Source organism: Monodelphis domestica, chromosome 1 (assembly GCF_027887165.1).
Source record: "Monodelphis domestica isolate mMonDom1 chromosome 1, mMonDom1.pri, whole genome shotgun sequence".
NCBI lineage: Eukaryota > Metazoa > Chordata > Mammalia > Didelphimorphia > Didelphidae > Monodelphis > Monodelphis domestica.
The window spans coordinates 54,794,491-54,815,056 of NC_077227.1; the positions used below are offsets into that span (position 1 = coordinate 54,794,491).

Consider the following 20,566-nt stretch of genomic DNA (forward strand, 5'->3'; position numbering starts at 1 on the left):
TCTTAAACTTGTTTGTGTCATGGACCCCTTTGGCAGTCTGTTGAAACCTATGGATCCTTTCATGAGACAAAATATTTTTAAATATATAAAATAAAATAAACTACATAGTATTACAAAGAAACCCTAAGGTAATATATATGGAAAAAAATACCGAAATACTGTTATAAAAATATTTTTAAAGAATAGTTACTGGACATGACAAAAAGCCCACCCTGGTAGTATACATGTTAGATATATAATAAATGTATCCTAAACAGGGCAAGCATTGGATAGGACTGTGCTATAAATGCAATATATATGAAGGTTAGATGATATACTGTAGTAAAAGGAACAATCTATTAGGCATCAGAAGACCTGGATTTAAAACCTGATTTCAACACTTACTCACTAGGTTGGTGTTTAGTCCCTTAAACTCCTTTAGTTTCTTCTTCAATAAAATGAAGGGTGGGGGTGATGTAGGTCCCTTCAGCTTTATAATTGCATGATTCAAAGTAAAATTCACAATTAGAACATACAGAGTGACATTAAAAAAATAAGGATAACATAAAAGACTTCATATAAAATTGTTCAGTTGTTTCCACTGTGTTTGATTATTCGTGACCCCATTGGGAATTTTCTTGGTAAAGAATGGTTTGCCATTTCCTTCTCCAGTTCATTTTACAAGTGAGGAAACCAAAGTAAATGGGTTAAGTGACTTGCCCAAGGTCACACAACTAGTAAGAGTCTGAGGCCAGATTTGAAATTAGGTCTTCCTGACTTCAGGCCCAGTACTCTAAAGACTGTGCCACCTAGCTGCCCCTTTTATAGAAATATAAACTGAAGAAACCAAAGGGGCACCTAGGTGGCAAAATAGGTAGAATGCTAGAACCTAGAGTACAAAAGACCTGAGTGCAAATCATGCCCAAGACATTTTTTAGCTGTGTGTTTCTGGGCAAGTCACCTGACCTATGACTGCCTCAGTTTCTTCATCTACAAAATGGAAGTAATAATATGATCTACTTCTCAGTGTTGATGAGAGGATAAAATTAAATACTTGCAAAGAACTTTGCAAACCTTGAAGCACCATATAAATGTTAGCTACTATTGTCACCATTATCATTGTTAGAGAATACAAAAAAAAATTTTTTTAATTTTTTTATTTTGTCAGAATTTAGTTTATGACAATTATTATTCAGGGACAGGACTGGGCTTAATTACTATAGAGAACATCCTATTGAAGAAACTCTTTCTGTTAGTATACATATCCATAATCTCTACAATTTCTGACTTTAGCGAGTACTTAAAACACTGAAAGGATCAATAACTAGTATGTAAAGGCAGAACTAAAACCCAAGCCCTCCACATACTTCACCAAGATACCATCTCTCTTGTTCCCAATTCTAAACATCAAAACCTCTAGATACCATCTCCCATTTTCTCTTCTTTTACTTATCTCTGATAAAGTTGCTTTTCTGTTTGATGAAGCCAACTTCTCCATTTGTGCCCTTGATACCATATTCTCCAGCAACTCATCCCTTTTCTCTAAATCTCAAGTTTTCCCTGATAGTTGTTGTCCTTCACACTTGAAGTTGTTGTCCTTCACACTTGAAAAGGGCCAAAATGACATCATGATGTTGGCATCAATGTACTGTGTGTCTGTCCATGACGGATCAGAACAATACGAGCTTGGAGGGCTCTACCACAGGCCTGGCACAAATAGTCAATACAAGCATTATGGATGAAAATGTCTCTAAACATTATGGATGAAAATGTCTCTAAATTTGCACATCTCATGTTTCTTTTGAGATGCAGTAATTCTGCTTTGCTCATAGAGTACAATGCCTTCTTTGATGCAGGCATGCCACAATAAATGATCCTGTGTTGGTATCTCACATATCTCACATTTGATACCAAACTTCTTAAAGAGAAACCTTGAAAGTATCCTTGTACAGTATCTTCTGGCCTCTGTGTGAGCATTTGCCTTATGTGAGTTCTTCATCACATATTGTTTTAGACAAACATACAAACAGCATTTCAGCAACATGGTCAGCCTATTGAAGTCAAGCTCTCTGTAATAAAGTTTGAATGCTTGGCAATTCAGCTCAAGAAAGAATCTCAATGTCAAATACCTGATCTTGCCAAGTGATCTTCAGAATCTTCCTAAGACAATTCAAATAGATGTGGTTCGATTTTCTGACATGGGGCTAGTAAACTAAGTTTCACAGACATATAACAATGAAGTTGGCACAATGGCTCCGTAAACCTTCAGTTTGGTAGGCAACCTAAGACTTCCCTCCTACACTTTTTTTTTGAAACATCCCAAATGTCAAGTAAGCTCTGGCAATGTATGTATCAACTTCATCATATCTGTGGACATTCCTGGAAAGTATACTGCCAAGGTAAGTGAACTTATCCACATCATTGAAAATTTCTCCACTTGCTCTTTCCATGTATAGATATTGAGATGTTGGCAGGTGGAGAACCTTTGTTTCTGGTGTTAACTGTCAGGCCAAAATTAGCACAAGTTGCAGAGAATCAACCCATTCTCTATTGCATCTCAGTCTCAGAGGCTGCAAAGAGTATACAATCATCTAGGAACAAAAAATTGGGCACCAATGCTCCCTTTACTTCAGTCTTGGCTTATAGCCTTTTCAAGTTAAATAATTTACCATCAATTCAGTAGATGACTTTGATACCCTTTCCATCCTCATTGAAAGCATCTGATATCACTAGAAACATCATGTTAAAAAGCATAAGAGATGTTTCAGCTTCCCACAGACAAGATGACAAAGTAAGGAATGCTCTGAGCTCACCCAAATCCACCTCTAAACAACCACCTACACATACAAAAGTGCCTCAAGACTTCCGGTCAAGATGGCGGCTTAGAGAGAGCTAAAGTTCAGATCTCAGGAAACCCTTCCTAACCAATCTCAAACTGTATGCTCCTAGGACACCAAAATTCAAAACAAACCATAGGATAGATCCCGGGAACCCTCCTCCTGGACCTGGATCAAAAGGTACGGCCCCCCAAAAGCCAGAACCTGAGATCACTCGGATCTAAGGGGTAGGCAGAAGGAAGGTCCTAGGACCTATACCCGCCAACCCAGAGTGCTGAGTCCGAGGCAGCAGCGGGAACCTAAGAGCCAGCAAAAGGACCTCAGGGCAGGCTATTCAGAAGGCCACATCCTGAAAACAACCTGAGCCAGTCGCAGGAGCACCCAGACAGCAGGGAAACAGAGAGAGACAGAGGGGAGCCTGTAGCCCCCTGGCTGGACCCTTCCATCCAAGTCTCAGGGAAGGTCCCTGCTTTAAGACACACTCAGTCCAACCCAGCTGAAGTTAATCCTATCAGGAGCCCTTGGAGCTCCAGGAAGCCTCAGTCCCTCCCCCCTCAAAGTGCTGGGTCTTCTGGCCCACAAAGGCTCTGAGATACCTCGTGGACAGTGCCAAGCTAGGCTCAGAGCGTGGAAGTAAGGCAACGAAGAAGCATCAGGAGGGAACTGAAAGCAGTAACACCCGCGAACAGACAATTCGCCTGGGGCTAAAGCCTCTGAGCACCAGACATAGATAAGAAAAGCTAGACCTCCCCACTCAGATAGAGATGGAAAACAGCACAGAAAAGCTCCAAAACTCCAAGAAAAACAAGAAGAAGGGGGCAACTTTGGACACATTTTATGGAGCAAAAATACAAAATACAGAGGAGATAGAAGAGGAAACACAAGCAAATGCTCCGAAACCTTCCAAAGGAAATGGAAACTCTCCACAAGCCCATGAAGAACTTGAATCAGAAATGATCAAAAAGATGGAAGTCTTCTGGGAGGAAAAGTGGGAAATAATGCAAAAGAAATTCATGCATCTACAAAACCAGTTTGACCAAATTGAAAAGGAAAAACCAGGCTTTAAAGGTCAGAATCAAACAACTGGAAGACAACGTGCATGTAAAAGAGCAAGAATTAATAAAGTAAAGCCAAAAGACCAAGAAATTAGAAGAGAACATAAAATATCTCACCGACAAGGTCATAGACTTGGAAAATAGAGGGAGAAGAGACAATTTAAGAATAATTGGACTACCAGAAAAGCCAGAAATAAACAGCAAACACAACATCGTAATACAAGATATAATCAAAGAAAATTGCCCAGAGATTCTAGAACAAGGGGGCAATACAGGCACTGAAAGAGTTCACAGAACACCCTCTACACTAAACCCCCAAAAGACAACTCCCAGGAATGTAACTGGATGTTCCAAAGCTTTCAAGCAAAAGAAAAAATCTTACAAGAAGCCAGAAAAAGACAATTTAGATATAAAGGAATGCCAATCAGGGTCACACAAGACATTGCAAGTTCCACTCTGAATGACCATAAGGCATGGAACATGATTTTCAGAAAGGCAAGGGAGCTGGGCTTTCAACCAAGAATCAGCTACCCATCAAAACTGACTATATACTTCCAAGGGAAAGTATGGGCATTCAACAAAATAGAAGATTTCCAAGTTTTTGCAAAGAAAAGACCAGAGCTCTGTGGAAACTTCGATATCGAAAAACAAAAAGCATGGAATACCTGAAAAGGTAAATATGAAGGAAAGGGAAAAGGAGAAAAATATTATCTTTTTCTTTTATTCAAACTCTCTTCTAAAAGGACTATATTTATATCAATCTATGTATATTAATATGTGGGGGAAATGTAATGTGTAAATGGGGGAAAAGAAAGACCAAATAGAATAATCTTTCTCACACAAAGATTCATACAGGAAGGGGAGGGGAAGAAAACTCCTATAAGAAGGAGAGGAAGAGAGTTTTTACTTAAACCTTACACTCAGGAAAATCAACTCTGAGAGGGAAGAACATCCAGATCCATTGGGATCTTGAATTCTATCTTACCCAACAAGGGTAGGGAGAAGGGAAAACCAAGGGGGGTAGGGGGGAAGGGAACATAAAAAAGGGAGGGAAGAAGAGGGGGGTGGGGGAGGGAACAAAAAAGGAGGGGCTAGAAAGGGAAATATATCAAGGGAGGGGACAAGGGGGACTGATTTAAAATAAATCACTGGATTAAAAAGTTAGAGCTGAAGAAGAAAGGTTAGAATTAGGGAAGGATATCAAAATGCCAGGGAGTCCACAAGTGACAATCATAACTTTGAACGTGAATGGGATGAACTCACCCATAAAACGTAGACGAATAGCAGAATGGATTAGAATCCAAAACCCTACCATATGTTGTCTTCAAGAAACACATATGAGGCGGGTAGACACCCAAAAGGTCAGAATTAAAGGAAGGAGTAAGACCTTCTGGGCCTCAACTGACAGAAAGAAGGCAGGAGTTGCAATCATGATATCTGATAAAGCCAAAGCAAAAATAGGCCTGATTAAAAGGGATAGGGAAGGTAATTATATTCTGTTAAAAGGGACTTTTGATAACGAGGAAATATCACTAATCAACATATATGCAGCAAATAATATAGCACCCAAATTTCTAATGGAGAAACTAGGAGAATTGAAGGAAGAAATAGACAGTAAAACCATATTAGTGGGAGACTTGAACCAACCATTATCAAATTTAGATAAATCAAATAAAAAATAAGAAAGAAGTAAAAGAAGTGAATGAAATCTTAGAAAAATTAGAATTAATAGACATATGGAGAAAAATAAATAGGGACAAAAAGGAGTACACCTTCTTCTCAGCACCACATGGCACATTCACAAAGATTGACCATACACTAAGTCACAGAAACATGGCATACAAATGCAGAAAAGCAGAAATAATAAATGCAGCCTTTTCAGATCACAAGGCAATAAAAATAACGATCAGTAATGGCACGTGGAAAACCAAATCAAAAACTAATTGGAAATTAAACAATATGACACTCCAAAATCATTTAGAGAAGAAATCATAGAAACAATTAATAATTTCACCGAGGAAAATGACAACGGCGAGACATCCTTTCAAACCTTTTGGGATGCAGCCAAAGCAGTAATCAGAGGTAAATTCATATCCCTGAGTGCATATATTAACAAACTAGGGAGAGCAGAGATCAATCAATTGGAAATGCAAATAAAAAAACTTGAAAGTGATCAAATTAAAACCCCCCAGCAGAAAACCAAACTAGAAATCCTAAAAATTAAGGGAGAAATTAATAAAATCAAAAGTGATAGAACTATTGATTTAATAAATAAGACAAGAAGCTGGTACTTTCAAAAAATAAACAAAATAGACAAGGTACTGGTCAATCTAATTAAAAAAAGGAAAGAAGAAAAGCAAATTAACAGCATTAAAGATGAAAAGGGGGACATCACCTCCGATGAAGAGGAAATTAAGGCAATCATTAAAAATTATTTTGCCCAATTATATGGCAATAAATACACCAATTTAGGTGATATGGATGAATATATACAAAAACACAAACTGCCTAGACTAACAGAAGAAGAAATAGAATTCTTAAATAATGCCATATCAGAAAATGAAATCCAACAGGCCATCAAAGAACTTCCTAAGAAAAAATCCCCAGGGCCCGACGGATTCACAAGTGAATTCTATCAAACATTCAGAGAATAGTTAATCCCAATACTATACAAACTATTTGACATAATAAGCAAAGAGGGAGTTCTACCAAACTCCTTTTATGACACAAACATGGTACTGATTCCAAAACCAGGCAGGTCAAAAACAGAGAAAGAAAACTATAGACCAATCTCCCTAATGAATATAGATGCAAAAATCTTAAATAGGATACTAGCAAAAAGACTCCAGCAAGTGATCAGAAGGGTCATCCACCATGATCAAGTAGGATTTATACCAGGGATGCAGGGCTGGTTCAATATTAGGAAAACCATCCACATAATTGACCACATCAACAAGCAAACCAACAAGAACCACATGATTATCTCAATAGACGCAGAAAAAGCCTTTGATAAAATACAACATCCATTCCTATTAAAAACACTAGAAAGCATAGGAATAGAAGGGTCGTTCCTAAAAATAATAAACAGTATATATCTAAAACCATCAGCTAATATCATCTGCAATGGTGATAAACTAGATACATTCCCAATAAGATCAGGAGTGAAACAAGGATGCCCATTATCACCTCTACTATTTGACATTGTACTAGAAACACTAGCGGTAGCAATTAGAGAAGAAAAAGAAATTGAAGGCATCAGAATAGGCAAGGAGGAGACCAAGTTATCACTCTTTGCAGATGACATGATGGTCTACTTAAAGAATCCTAGAGATTCAACCAAACAGCTAATTGAAATAATCAACAACTTTAGCAAAATTGCAGGATACAAAATAAACCCACATAAGTCATCAGCTTTTCTATATATCTCCAACACAGCTCAGCAGCAAAACCTAGAAAGAGAAATCCCATTCAAAATCACCTTAGACAAAATAAAATACCTAGGAATCTATCTCCCGAGACAAACACAGGAACTATATGAACACAACTACAAAACACTCTCCACACAACTAAAACTAGACTTGAACAAATGGAAAAACATTAACTGCTCATGGATAGGACGAGCCAATATAATAAAAATGAACATCCTACCCAAACTTATTTATCTATTTAGTGCCATACCCACTGAACTCCCAAAATATTTCTTTACTGATTTAGAAAAAACCATAACAAAATTCATCTGGAATAACAAAAGATCAAGGATATCCAGGGAAATAATGAAAAAAAAAACACATATGATGGGGGCCTTGCAGTCCCAGACCTTAAACTATATTACAAAGCAGCAGTCATCAAAACAATTTGGTACTGGCTAAGAGACAGAAAGGAAGATCAGTGGAATAGACTGGGGAAAGCAACCTCAGCAAGACAGTATACTATAAACCCAAAGATCCCAGCTTTTGGGACAAAAATCCACTATTCGATAAAAACTGCTGGGAAACCTGGAAGACAGTGTGGGAGAGATTAGGTTTGGATCAACACCTCACACCCTACACCAAGATAAATTCAAAATGGGTGAATGACTTAAACATAAAGAAGGAAACCATAAGTAAATTGGGTAAACACAGAATAGTATACATGTCAGACCTTTGGGAGGGCAAAGACTTTAAAACCAAGCAAGACATAGAAAGAATCACAAAATGTAAAATAAATAATTTTGACTACATCAAATTAAAAAGCTTTAGTACAAACAAAACCAATGTAACTAAAATCAGAAGGGAAACAACAAATTGGGGGGAAAAAAGTCCATACATCAAGCGAGGCTAGATGGGACTGGGCTTGCTCTTTATCTATTTCTGAACACAGTTCTGATTTCCATGATGTTATGGTCACCTCAGGGTCTCTTGTCCTTGGGAGATGATGGACTGTCCAAGCTAATCTCTGTGGGGCTCGTGTGTATCATATGATCCATGGCTGATTCTTTCTTCCATCCCTCCCGACTTCAGATCCTTCCCCCAAGCGGTAAAACTCCTATCTTTCCTTTCTTGAGGGAACCACTGGCGGTCTCCCTCAGTAGAAGTGCTTTGGATTGTTATTATCAGCATAAAGTTGAATTTTATCTGCCTTCTTACTGAGTTAAGATTCCTCCATTTCTCTAAGTTTCACCTGCACTTTACTTTTGATGCTGACTTTTTAAACACAGACAAACTATCTGACTGGTAAACGCCAGTTATTGTTTTTCATTTAGTACCTTCTGAATTTCCCCATCATTTTCATCAAACCAGCCCTGATGTAAGTAAGTGTCCTGTCCCAGATGAGCAAATGTGGTACTGTACACAAATCTTTGAAAGCTGCCCACACCTTTTCTGCTCTACTGTTGCAAACTGTGCTCAGCTTTCCCTCTATATCAGCAACAAATTGTTCACACAGAAAGTACTCTATTCTACTGACCTGAGTCTCCTGATAGTTATCTTACCTTAGGGAAGTTGCTTTTTGTTGAATGTTGAGAGGATAAGTTTATGATAGAGCCAGCACTCTGCCACACACTGCCTTCATCACTTTAACATCCTGTCTTTTCTCCTTAAAATGATATAGGCTACTAAATGCCAATGTTTGCTGCAAGGACATATCCATGAAGTTTTATTTTATTTAGGTAAACAAAAGACAGTGCTGGTGATGTGGTTACTGAATGCACAAGTCTACAGTAGTGAATATTGCTGTTTCCATTCCTTCAAAAGATTCCCAGGCATGTTTGACAGTCAGTACCTTTTGTCGTTGTTGTTCCATAATTTCAGTTATATCTGGCTCTTTGTGACCCTATTTCCTTCTCCAGGTCATCTTACAGATGAGGAAATTAGGGCAAACAGAATTAAAGTAACTTGCCTATGGTCAGATGTGAACTCAGGAAAATGAGTCTGGCCTTAAAGTAACCCAGAATTACCAGCCTGTACTCTTTTGGCACATTGATGATGAGAGTCTCTCTGGGTCTTCATTAAATCTTTCTTTGATCTCATCAAGGTTCATCATAATGGAAGCATATGCACTGATGTGATGATGGTGATATGGTACTTTCCTGCAAGTGGCAAACCCACTGTCATGAACCTATTGTTCACTCCTTTTGGGAGTTCACTGGATTAGATTTGATTGTGAAACCTATGCCAACTTCAATGTACCTCATCACAGCAGCAACCACTCCAGAAAAACTTGTATTTAGCTCTGACTTTAATAATGGCCTTCATTTGCCAGCCTTTTTCACTCAGGACTGCTATTTGGATGTTATATTTGCTAAGTTCTCATACAAGAACTGTCTGCCTTTTTCTTACTGGATTTTGTGTTGTCCACAAGCATGCACACATTCTATGTACTAATGGTAAGTGGAATCACCTTAGCAAAGATTTGTACATTTTTGTGTTTCAAACACAGGGTAGGATCCTCGTCTACCTCAGTAAGCAGGTAGAATTAGGTGAAATTTTAAGGCACCTTTTCTAGCCCCTATCTACTGGTTCCTTCACAGATCAGTTCATGTGACACCTCATAAGAAGCCTCCCTTTAGTGCTTACTCTCTCCTCAAATTAGAACTTGTACTTACCTGTTTAAGTTAGAAGACACCAGAGTACTGGATTTGTCACTAGAAGACCTAGGTTCAAATATCCTTCTGTGATTCTCTGTGTCATATTAGGCAAGTCATTTAACAACCCTAGACTTCAGATGGGGAGGAGAAGGGTAGTGTGGACTGTATGACTGCTCAGGTCCTTTCGACCTCTGAATCTATGACTCCTACATAGTCTCCCTTACAATGAAGGCAGTCAAGATCCATGGCTTTCTTTTTGTCTTCATATCCCCAGCAGATCAGCATAGATCCTTGCATATAGGCCTTTTTGTTTGCTGAATTGGTTATTGCAAGCGTCAAATGAGATAAAAGTTCTTTTTAAGTGTTAGTTATGACTATTTCATGCTTGTTAAGTTTCCCCTTCCAAACCAGACTGTAAATGCAGTTTCTTCAGAAGACAAACCATATTTCATGCCTAACAAAGGGCTAGACAACTGGTAGATGCTTCATAAATACTTGTTGGTTAACTTGTCACAATGTCTTTCATAGGATTATTTAACTGTAACAAAGTGGAAATCTTTGGGTGAGCCATTCACCAATTGAGTCAAAGAATATGAACAGCTTGTTTTCCAAGGTATAAATTGAAGCTATCAAAAGCCAATCATAATTTAATTATTAAATATTATTTCAAATATTTTAACAAATATTTTCATAAATGTAAACTAAAGCAACTCTGGAAAAAGTCAAATCTAATAACTGGCAAAGTTGACCCAAAAAATGACACAAATGGAGGAAGTTTAGGAAAACAGGCACATTAAAACGCAATTGGTAAACCTGTGAATTGATCCAATTGGAACTGTGCCCCTCAAAATTATTAAACTGAGAAAACTTTTTGACACAGCAACACTACTAGCCTTATAACTTGGTAAAATTAAAAAAAAAGGTCCCAGATCTATAAAAAATATTTACAGCAGCTCTTCTCATAGTAGCAAAGAACCAGATACTAAGTAAGAGGGGGAATAGCTAAACAAATTATAGTATATGACTAATTAAATACTATATTGCTGAAAGGAACAATTTTAAAGAAACCTAGCAAGACTTGTATGAACTGATGCAAAGTTAAATGAGCAAAATCAGGGCAATTTCTACAACATTATAAAGAAAAACAATTTCAAAAGAATTAAGACTCCTGACCAATACAACAATCTATCAAGAATCCAGAGAGCCAAAGATAAAGCAAGCTGCCCACCATCTACACAGAGAGGTGTAGATTCAATGTGAAGAATTTTTTGGACATGGCTAAGAATGTCTTTCTTTCTTTTTTATCTTTCTTCCTTTCTTTCTTCAATGGGCAAGTAGGGGGAGGTAGGAGGGGAAAATAAAATTTTTGTTAGTTTTAAAAAATTAAATTTAATTATAATTTTGCTATTAAAGAAAGAAATCTTTGGACCAAAAGCCTTTATCTTGCTCCTGACAAAAGCACTGTCTTTGAAATTATTCATTAATTCAACCAATAAACACTTAACTAATGTAAATGCTACATACAATATTTTCAAGGATAAAAAAACACATCTAGTGTACCAGTATGAAAAATTAGTGCTTTTGGCATGGGATCCTGTATTAGGGAATTAACTTGAGGGTTATGTTGATGGAAAGATCAGATCAGCCAACCTCCTCTCTCTCCTTCCCCCCTCCTTTTCCTTCCTCCCTCCTCCCTTCCCCTGTCAGTTGATTCTTCAGTTGGTATCACTGGATATCAGCTCTGAATGAGTATCTTGATATATCAGACAGATAACTCACTCTTTGATAAATTTAAACAAGGGGTTTTATTTAGGAGAAGGGGAAAGATAAGGAAGTTGATGGGAGAGAGGGTTTGGGTTTCCCTAATCCTACAATACTCCTAAATTGAAGGATAGTGGAATAGAGTCTTTGAATTGGGAAGATGGCTAACAAGTTTGAGGATTTTAGTCACTTGAGTCTTGAAGGGAGAAATCAGTGAGAGCAGGATCTTTTCAGTCCTTACTCCTTCTTGTCCCAAGAGCAAAAGACCAACTCTCTCAGTTTTGCTGTTCCTTGCTTCAACTGTCTTTCCTGGTCACCATTCCATTACAGAATGTTTTCCTTGATTGACAACTCTGCAGATCTTGTCCCTCAGCTGTGCTGCAGGCTTTTTCCCATTCTCTCATCCACAATCCATAGTTTCCTCCTAGATACCCCAAAACTCCAGAAGGGTTCCAGGTCAAAAAGGGGAAATGCCTTTCTGATCCCAGAGAGATCTTCAATTAACATAGACATGCACCTCCCAGTTCTACCCTGATAAGCATTGGGTGGTATCTAATCCAAACATCCCTTGAATTCCACAGATCATCCCTTATACCCCCCCCCACCACAACCCAATGAATTGCCTTATCCCTAGTCAAAAGAGTATAAAACTCCAGACCCTATCTCCTTAGGGAGGCAGTGTGACTCCTGCACACTGTCTCCTGAGTGTTCAAGATTGCTTCCAAATTAATACATTTCTCTTTTTATTTTCAAGCTAATTTTGGAGTCTTGCATTCTTGCAAAAGGGTACCTCTCTGAACCTAGGGTTTTACCTCAAAGCTCTCCCACAACACTTTGGCTTATCAAATAAGCAAGGTCTAATGTCCAAAAATATCAGGGTTGATAAAAGAAATTTGAACTTCTCTCCTAATTAACAAACTTGTCTATCTACCGATAGACAAGGTGTGTATGGGGTGCTCAGGGAGGGGTAGTATCTTTGGTATAGAGGGCTTGTCGTGCCCTTCTAGGGCAGCTCTCCAGCCACTGATCCTCACCTGACACCCAGCTCTCACTTGTGGCTCCCAGTAGCTGCTAGTATGTGGCAGCAGCCACACTCCAGGCAACGGCTTCGACAGGCCGGCTAAACCTTGTGAGGGTAGCCACCGGGTCGCAGACCCCTGGTGAACTAAGGCTTTGCTCACCCAGCATGTGAAGACTGCTTCAGCCAAACAGCCCGAAGAAACCAATAAGAAGGTTCCACGGCTGAGAGGGCGACTCAACAAAGCACTGTGGAGTGCTTAGGGCTTGTTGGAGCACAAAAGACAACAGGGCCATCCAATGCAGCTGAGGAAGTCTCCAGGTGTAATGATTTTTCATGCCAATGGACCCAGGCTTCCAACGCCAAGAGAGTGGGACTGTCTCTGTGCATCAACTTTTCCACTTAAATCTCTTTCACACACAAGTGTTTTTGTGCACACTCATCTACATCACAGATGAAAACAAACAAAGACAATCGTCATCCTCGGTTACCGAGAGACTACTACTACTACTACTATCTGCTGAACAGAATAATATAATAATCACAAACCAAGAATGGAAAGAAACTTTTTGTTTCTACCTATAAAAGCCATGAAGACAATAGGGAAATAGATATGAATCTTTAAATATTACAAAATAAAATTCTTAAATTCTGCATGTGCTGTACCACAACTTTGTTTATATTGATAAAAAGACAAATTGCTTAATTAGCAAAGTAATACAAGCTTACCTCATGCAAACTAATTCTATTTCTAGAGTCACAGAGCAATCAATCAATCAACAAGCATTTATCAAGTCCCTAAGGTTAGGCCCTGGGGATAGGAGATTGCAACTAGACCTATAAATTCATTACCATAAAGAAATCCTTGGTGAACAATCTCCTCTTAATTAGGGCTTGTATCTTACAGTAAAGAACTGCTCAGAGTCCTAGGAGATAAAGTGGCATCACCCAGACAGAAGGCATGAGAGGCTGGACTTAAAACCAGTCCTTCCTGTCTTAGAAACCACTGTCTATCCATGATATATAAGCTGCCTCCTTGGGCCCTGGATATACAAAGACAATAATGAAAGTAATAAAAAATTTTGACTTGTAAGCCACTTTGATTTTAATCTTGTTCAACCCCATCCTTTCAAAGACAAAAAAACTGCCCAAGGACCATGAGTATAAACCCATTTCCCAAGAAAGGTTCTCTGATTCCAAATCTAGTACTCTACTACACCATGCCACATTCCACATGATTCAATAAAATCACATTCATAAGAGTTAATATTCGCTTAACTTCTGGCAGATTCCTTTTATTTCCTGCTCTAGAAATAGTAACAATTTTTTATGTCTCCTAAGAAAAATTGAATCCATTTCAACCTACCTAAGACTTCATTGTTAAAATTCAAATGTACACTTCTAACATGCCAGACTTTATAATCAAGTAAGAGTAACTCATTTAAGCACAGATCCTGTTTTCAAACAAAAGAACAGAAATACTTTTACTACTTATTGGATTTTTTTACTGAAAGTATTGTACTTTCAAAAGCATCATCTGAACTGATTTCACACCATTTGTATAATTTCAAAAATAAAACAAATTAATTATATAGAGTATGGAAAGAAATGCTTTTATAGTGTACACATCTTGCCCTTAACCCCAAAACACCAGTAAAAGCACTAATCTCCAGGTTTTTTTTGGAGTCACAATCCTTGAGTATGCTGCATATCTACCACCTCAATAATCTTCAGAAAAGAATTACTGTGGCATATAAGCAATTTTCATATCCTAGAAAATCCGAAACTTTTCAGGAAAAAAATGCTTATTCTTAGGCTCTGTTCCTGACACTGTATCTGGAATATTAGTCCTGAAGTTTTCTTCACCAGGCAAAGGCAGAGCTAGCTCTGAAAAATCAAAGTCCTAGGGTCTTTCGCCCATTCTCAAATCAACAAGCATATATTAAGCCTACTATACAGCAGTTAATGTGATATGCCCTGGGGATACAAAGAAAGCAAAAAAGAGTTCCTGCCTTCAAGGAGTTCACAGTCGAATAGAAGGGAAACGTAGGAGAAAACCAATCATGGACCTTTCCTCCTATTAGTGCTCTTTATTTTTACTGGGTATCCACTCCCTGAATCATGTCCAAACCCCATGCAATCTCCCCACTCAGACACACTGTCCCATCCTCCTCCAGAATAGCTATGCCTACCTGGCTTTACTTCAGCTCCTCTAAGATCCACAAGCCACTCCAGTCCTGCCCTCCCAAATTTGGCTAAACTTCAGTTGAGTATCCCTTTTAGGGGCTCGCTCTGCTGCCCCCAATCTTGCTACTACTCTTCTATCCTGCTTTTGCCAGGCTACCTACTAGAGGAAGCAGTGGTTGAAGCACTCGACATAGGACACAGAAGTTCCAATCCCAGCCTCAAGCACTTACTAGCTTTCTGACCCTACACAAATCACTTAACCTTTGTCTGCCTCATTTTCCTCACCTGCAAAATCAGGGTAATAATAGCCCCTCATCCTCCCTAGGGTTGTGGTGAGGATAAAGCGAGATAATATTTGAAAATGCTTTAGCCAGCCTTGAAGCGCTGTGTACATGCTGGTTTATGAGAAGGAGGAGGAGAATGATGAAGATGTTTTTACATCGCGTATTTGACTCCGCTCCCCCAGGCCCTGCAGACACCGAAATCCTCCCCATAACATCATACCAGCGCCTAGTCACCTCACTACACTCCGAGTCCACCCAGCCCGTGATCCACCTGCACTACGGCCCCTTCCCCCACTTGCAGGTGGTACCCCGCTGGCCTCGGGCCGCCCCTACTCCCTCCGCCCCCTACCAGGCTGCACCGGGGCTCTCCCCACAACAGACCACCCTCCCCCACGGCTGTGGCCGCGACCTTCGGAGCGCTCACTTGGATGACCACGCCCCCTAGTCTCCGGCCCCGCCCCCACTTGCCCTAATCCCGCCCCTGCTCTCCCTCCGCCCCACAACATACATAGATTTCTCCTCTCTGCCGCCCCACCCCACAAATCGTGCCCCCCAACACCGCTCGGCCCCGCGCTTTGGTACCCTTCCAGAGCTCGGACCCTCGCGGCAGTGTCCTTAACACTCCGACACTCAGACGCCTTCACGGCTCACCTCCCGCCCCCCCCACCCCCTTTACCTACGGCCCCGCCCCCCCAAGGGTGTCGCACTCACCACTCCTGCCACCGTATCCTCACTAGCCGCGGCTGCTATAGCTACAGGGAGCCAAGGCAACGACGTCTCGCGAGACTTCCCCCGTGGCCCGCGAGGCGGCTCAAGCGCGGCGTTCCGAGACGTCCGCCAATGAAAAAGGACCCGGCGAGGAAGGGGAAGGGTGGAAATGGAAAAGGAGATAAGGACATCTCGCGAGAATATAAATTGCAGCGCAAAATGGCTACCGAGAGGTGGGGGTGGAGGAGGGAATTGATTCTCTGAGGCTTGATCTGGCGATTGGCCGAGGAGGAGCGCGCGGGGCGGTGCCAGAGCAGAATGGGGAGCAGAACCGTTCCCGGATTGGAGAATATTGGAGGGGGCGGAGCTCCGTTGTGCCGCTGTCCAAAGTGGGTATAGAGGTCGCCTAGTCCCAGAATTGCAGTCGGGGGCGGTGCCTCCGCGGGCAGGAAACTCCTCCCCCACCAGATCTCTGCCGCTTCTTTGATTGATTGGTCTCAGCCACTCCCTCCAGCTGGAGAGCGCCCAGACTTGATCAAGCATTAATCTGGCGCCCGCTCTGAGACCACCAAATGCTGGTTTTTGACTTACCCTTTCCCTAACTCATGCCAGGTGCATAGCGGGGATACCAACACAAACCAGAAGAAAGACAGCCCCTGCTGTCAAGGAGCTTATATTCTAATGAAAAATGCAGCCCCCGAAAGGAAGCTGGAAAGGGAGGGAGGGAGGAAGATGAGGAAGTAATCCCCATCACTTGAGAGTTGCCAGCGTTCTTATTCTCATCTAGATCTTCCTTTCTATCTTTTACGAAATGGAGCATAGGACTTGGGGTCGGGAAGCGCCGGGTTCAAATTCTTCAGTAGTTTACTGTGTAGTCCTGAGCAAGTCCCTTAGCATCTCTGAGTCCGTTTTCTACTCTATGAAAGGTTGTTGTAGGAATCATATGAGACATTGTATAGTGTTTTGCAAACTTTAAACTTACTATTGTCATTTTGAACCATGCTGGAGATTTTGAGTGTGTTTATTCTTTTAGTATATTATTTCAGCTTGCTCTTATGTTGTTTTTACTTCTTGTTCTGAAGTCTCTTTTTTGCTTACTCGTGTCTTCTCTTTCTTTTAGTTTTCCGGTTAGGGTTTTACTCCTTTCCCCTCTTTTTAAAAATTTTATTTTTTTAGGTATGTTTGTTTTGAAGTGGCTAAGAAGAGTTGGGCATTAGTCAAGACTTTGCTCTCGTGTCTTTGCAGAAACCAGGACAGATTTAAAGAAGGGATTGACATTTGAATTTGGCTTCAAATGACTTGTAGGAATTCAACAGGTGGAGACAGTTTTCCAAGCTCAGAGAACATGATAGCAAAGGGAAAGAGGGGGAGGGAAAGGCGGGATATCTGTTTCAGGAGCAGCAAATAGTCCAGTTTGGTTTAAATCAATTCAGCATTAACTACATGTTATGTAAAAAGCATTGGGCTAGGTACTGAGACTAAAAAGACAAAGACCATCTCTGTCCTAAACCAAAGAATCTCTATCCTAAAAAGCTTGACCTTGGGGGGGAGGAGGGGATGCACTGAGTTCTTATAGTTTGTGAAAAGAGAACTGACAAGTTGGGGATGGAGCAGGGATCAGGAAAACTATATTAAAGGAAGGGGCATCTGAGTGGAGCTTTGAAAGGAGACTGCTTATAGGCATGGCTAGGCCTAGGGGACAACTTGTGCAGAGACATAAAGATAGGGGATGGAATGTCAAGCTCAGGGACAGTTAGTAGAAGTCAGTCCAAGTCTCTTTTTTTTACAAAGGAGGAAATAGAACCAGAGAGATGAAGTGTTTTGCAGAAGTGGGTTGTGAAACCTCAGACACCAAATCCAGTGCTAGATCCATTATGCTGCATTGCCTCAGTGAAGGATTTGAGGGGGTGGGGGTAAAGGCAATGCAGGAATAGAACCAGGAGCAAAGGATGAAAATTGCTGATTTTGGGAAAATCTAACAATTAAAGCAATCCCAAAATTGAATGGACTGCCTCAGGAAGTAGTCATTCCTGATGGCTGGAGATTTTCAAGCAAGGCTGGATGGACACTTGTTGAGTGGTATGGTAGACTGGATTACCACCAAGGTCTCTCTACCTGCTCAAAGATTAAGTAAATTCCCTTCTCAAAGTCATTTCCTTCAAGAAGCCTCTTAATCAAAAAGACTCCACTTCCTCCCAATATTTGACCACAGGTTGTTCCCTTCAAATGTGCCACTCTAGACTACAGTTGAAAATAAAAGTAAATACCAAGTCCTACATAAAAATCTCTGAAACATAGCCATCAGCAGGAATGATTTGTGTTAAATAACAAAATATAAGGGTTTGGTTTAAATTTCCACTTGAGTATATTGCCCTATAGATATGCTCCCTATTTATTTTGTGCTGTCTTCTTCATGAAAGCTTTTCTGCTCTTATCAGCTGAAAGTACTCTTTGTCTTCCTAGAATTTCTCATAGCATTTTATTCCTTTGCCTTTTTTGTATTCTCCTTTGTATCATAGTCTTTTGCCTACAACTGTTTTTTACCCATCTCCCAATCAATGAGCATTTCTTAGAGCCTCTTATGAACTGGGCACAGTTATAGACACTGAAGATACAAGTACAAGAAATGAAATCATCTCTGCTGATAAAAGAAGTCACATTCTAATGAAAGAGATGAGTATGTCTAAATATACAGTATAAATAAAAAGTGCCATGTAAATATAAAATTAACAAAATTTGAGAGGAAGGGCACAAGCAATTTGTGAGGCCTGGTTTCAGGAAGGCTTGATATAGAAATGGTGGTTGTGCAGCATCTTGAATGAAGAGTGAAATGCTATAAGGGGAAGGTAAGGAGTCAGTGCATTTTCAGGCATGTGGGATAGACAGCCAGTATAAAATCAGGAGAGATGGACTGTTCAGTCAAGGACAATTAAAACTGAGGGGGGGGGGTGATATTTAGTGGGAGTAGAAAGATAGATTATAAATCCCTGAGGGTAAGGTGTATATCTCATTTCAAAATTGTATCAATGGGGGTATATAGCACATTGTTGTTGAAATATGTATATCTCACATCTGGCACAGGGTTCTATACAAAGGGCTCAGGGAATATTAATTGATAGACCAACCTGAGCAGCAACTGGTCCAGTGGGTACCCAGTCAGAATCCTTTCCACTCGAAAAGGCACTAGTCTCAGACAGTCTCTCCTCTACCCAGCAACCATCTTCCTAAAGCTCATGGCTGATCAGATCAATTTCTTTTTACTCACAAAGCTTCTGATTCCCTGTTGCCCTTAGGATCAAATACTGACTCCTCAGTTTTCCATTTAAAGTCTATCACAATCTGGCTGCAGTCTCCCATTCCAAACCGAGGACATTTTATTCCCCTAGACCAGCTTTATATGGCCCAGCTAAACTGGTCTGCTTGTTGTTCCTGACACACAACATTCGATCTTCCATTTCCATGCCCCTGCCCGTGTGTGGAATGTACTCCTTTATTCCCACACCACTCACTGTTCCTTAGAATCTTTACTTCCCTTCAAAGCCTGGCTCCTTGTCACTTTGTTCAAGTGGTCTTTCTGAACCCCCCAGTAGTTAGGACCCCTTCAAATTACTTTGTATGTATTTTTAATTTTCTTGTGTTTTATTTCCCCTGAATAGAATGCAAGCTCTTGAGGACAGACACTTATATTTTTGTCATTGATTCCCTAGCATTTTGTGTGGCACACAATAGATATTTAATGAATGACCCTGGTTGAACAAACGTGAATTAAAGCCAGGAAGAAATAGTAAAAAAAAATAATAATAATAATAATAAAGAGATAGAATCAGGCAGCCACCTTCAATGACTGTAGCATTCTTTGGAGATTTATGAGAGATGCAACCAAGCCCAGGCATGTGAGCCTGTGGGTACACACACTCACTCACACACACACACACACACACACACACACACACACACACAGATACACATTCACACTCACTCACTCATTGTCCCAAGCCATTGTCTTAGTGCAATTTAAAGCTTTAACAGCTAGATGTCAGCACAACAAATAGATCACTGGGCCTGGAGTCAGGAAGAATCATCTTCCTGAGTTCAAATCTGGTCTCAGACATTAGGAGTCACTTAACCCTGTTCTCCTCAGTTTCCTTATTTGTCAAATGAACTGGAGAAGGAAATGGAAAACCACTCTATTATTTTCGCCAAGAAAATCCAAGCTGGGATCACAAAGAGCTAGACACAACTGAAAACAATTGAAGAAGGAAAATGAAAAACTTATCAGGAAGTAGGTTTGAGGATAAGGCAGAATCAATACCTGACTAACAATTCAGACCTACTAAATAAGGGTCTTAGCACATTATGTACTCATCATTCTTACCTGGCACCTCATACTTTGTGATTTGAGAACTATCTCATTTCTTATCCTGAGGACCAAAGAAACCAAATTTAAAAAGAAAATTAAAAAGCATTGGGTGGCATTATTCCATGTTTTGTGTGTGATCATGATTGTGTTTTAGTGTCTGTATATGATCACTTGAAACCAAACCCTGATTGTGCAGCCACAACAATGAAATGGTCAAGTCAACAAACAGTAATGGGCTGCCTAATATTTGGTTCTAGTTAATCTCTGCACAGAATTAACAACAGTTTTCCCCCTTTAGTAGAGAAAGAGTAAC

General features: G+C 40.1%; 1 protein-coding gene across 11 annotated transcripts in view; it reads right to left on the bottom strand.

Moving 5' to 3' along the window:
- The window catches only part of USP54 (ubiquitin specific peptidase 54), a 169,419-nt gene extending 153,090 nt beyond the window's left edge, over window positions 1-16,329 (bottom strand). For 7 of the 11 annotated variants that reach the window (XM_056819300.1, XM_007478386.3, XM_016427062.2 and 4 more), the window contains exon 1: window positions 15,897-16,329. The gene's annotated coding sequence lies outside the window, so the exon portion shown is untranslated. The remainder of the gene's footprint in view (window positions 1-15,896) is intronic. The other 4 variants (XM_056819303.1, XM_016427058.2, XM_056819311.1 and 1 more) reach the window with 3 other exon arrangements.
- Between the last annotated feature and the right edge of the window lie 4,237 nt (window positions 16,330-20,566).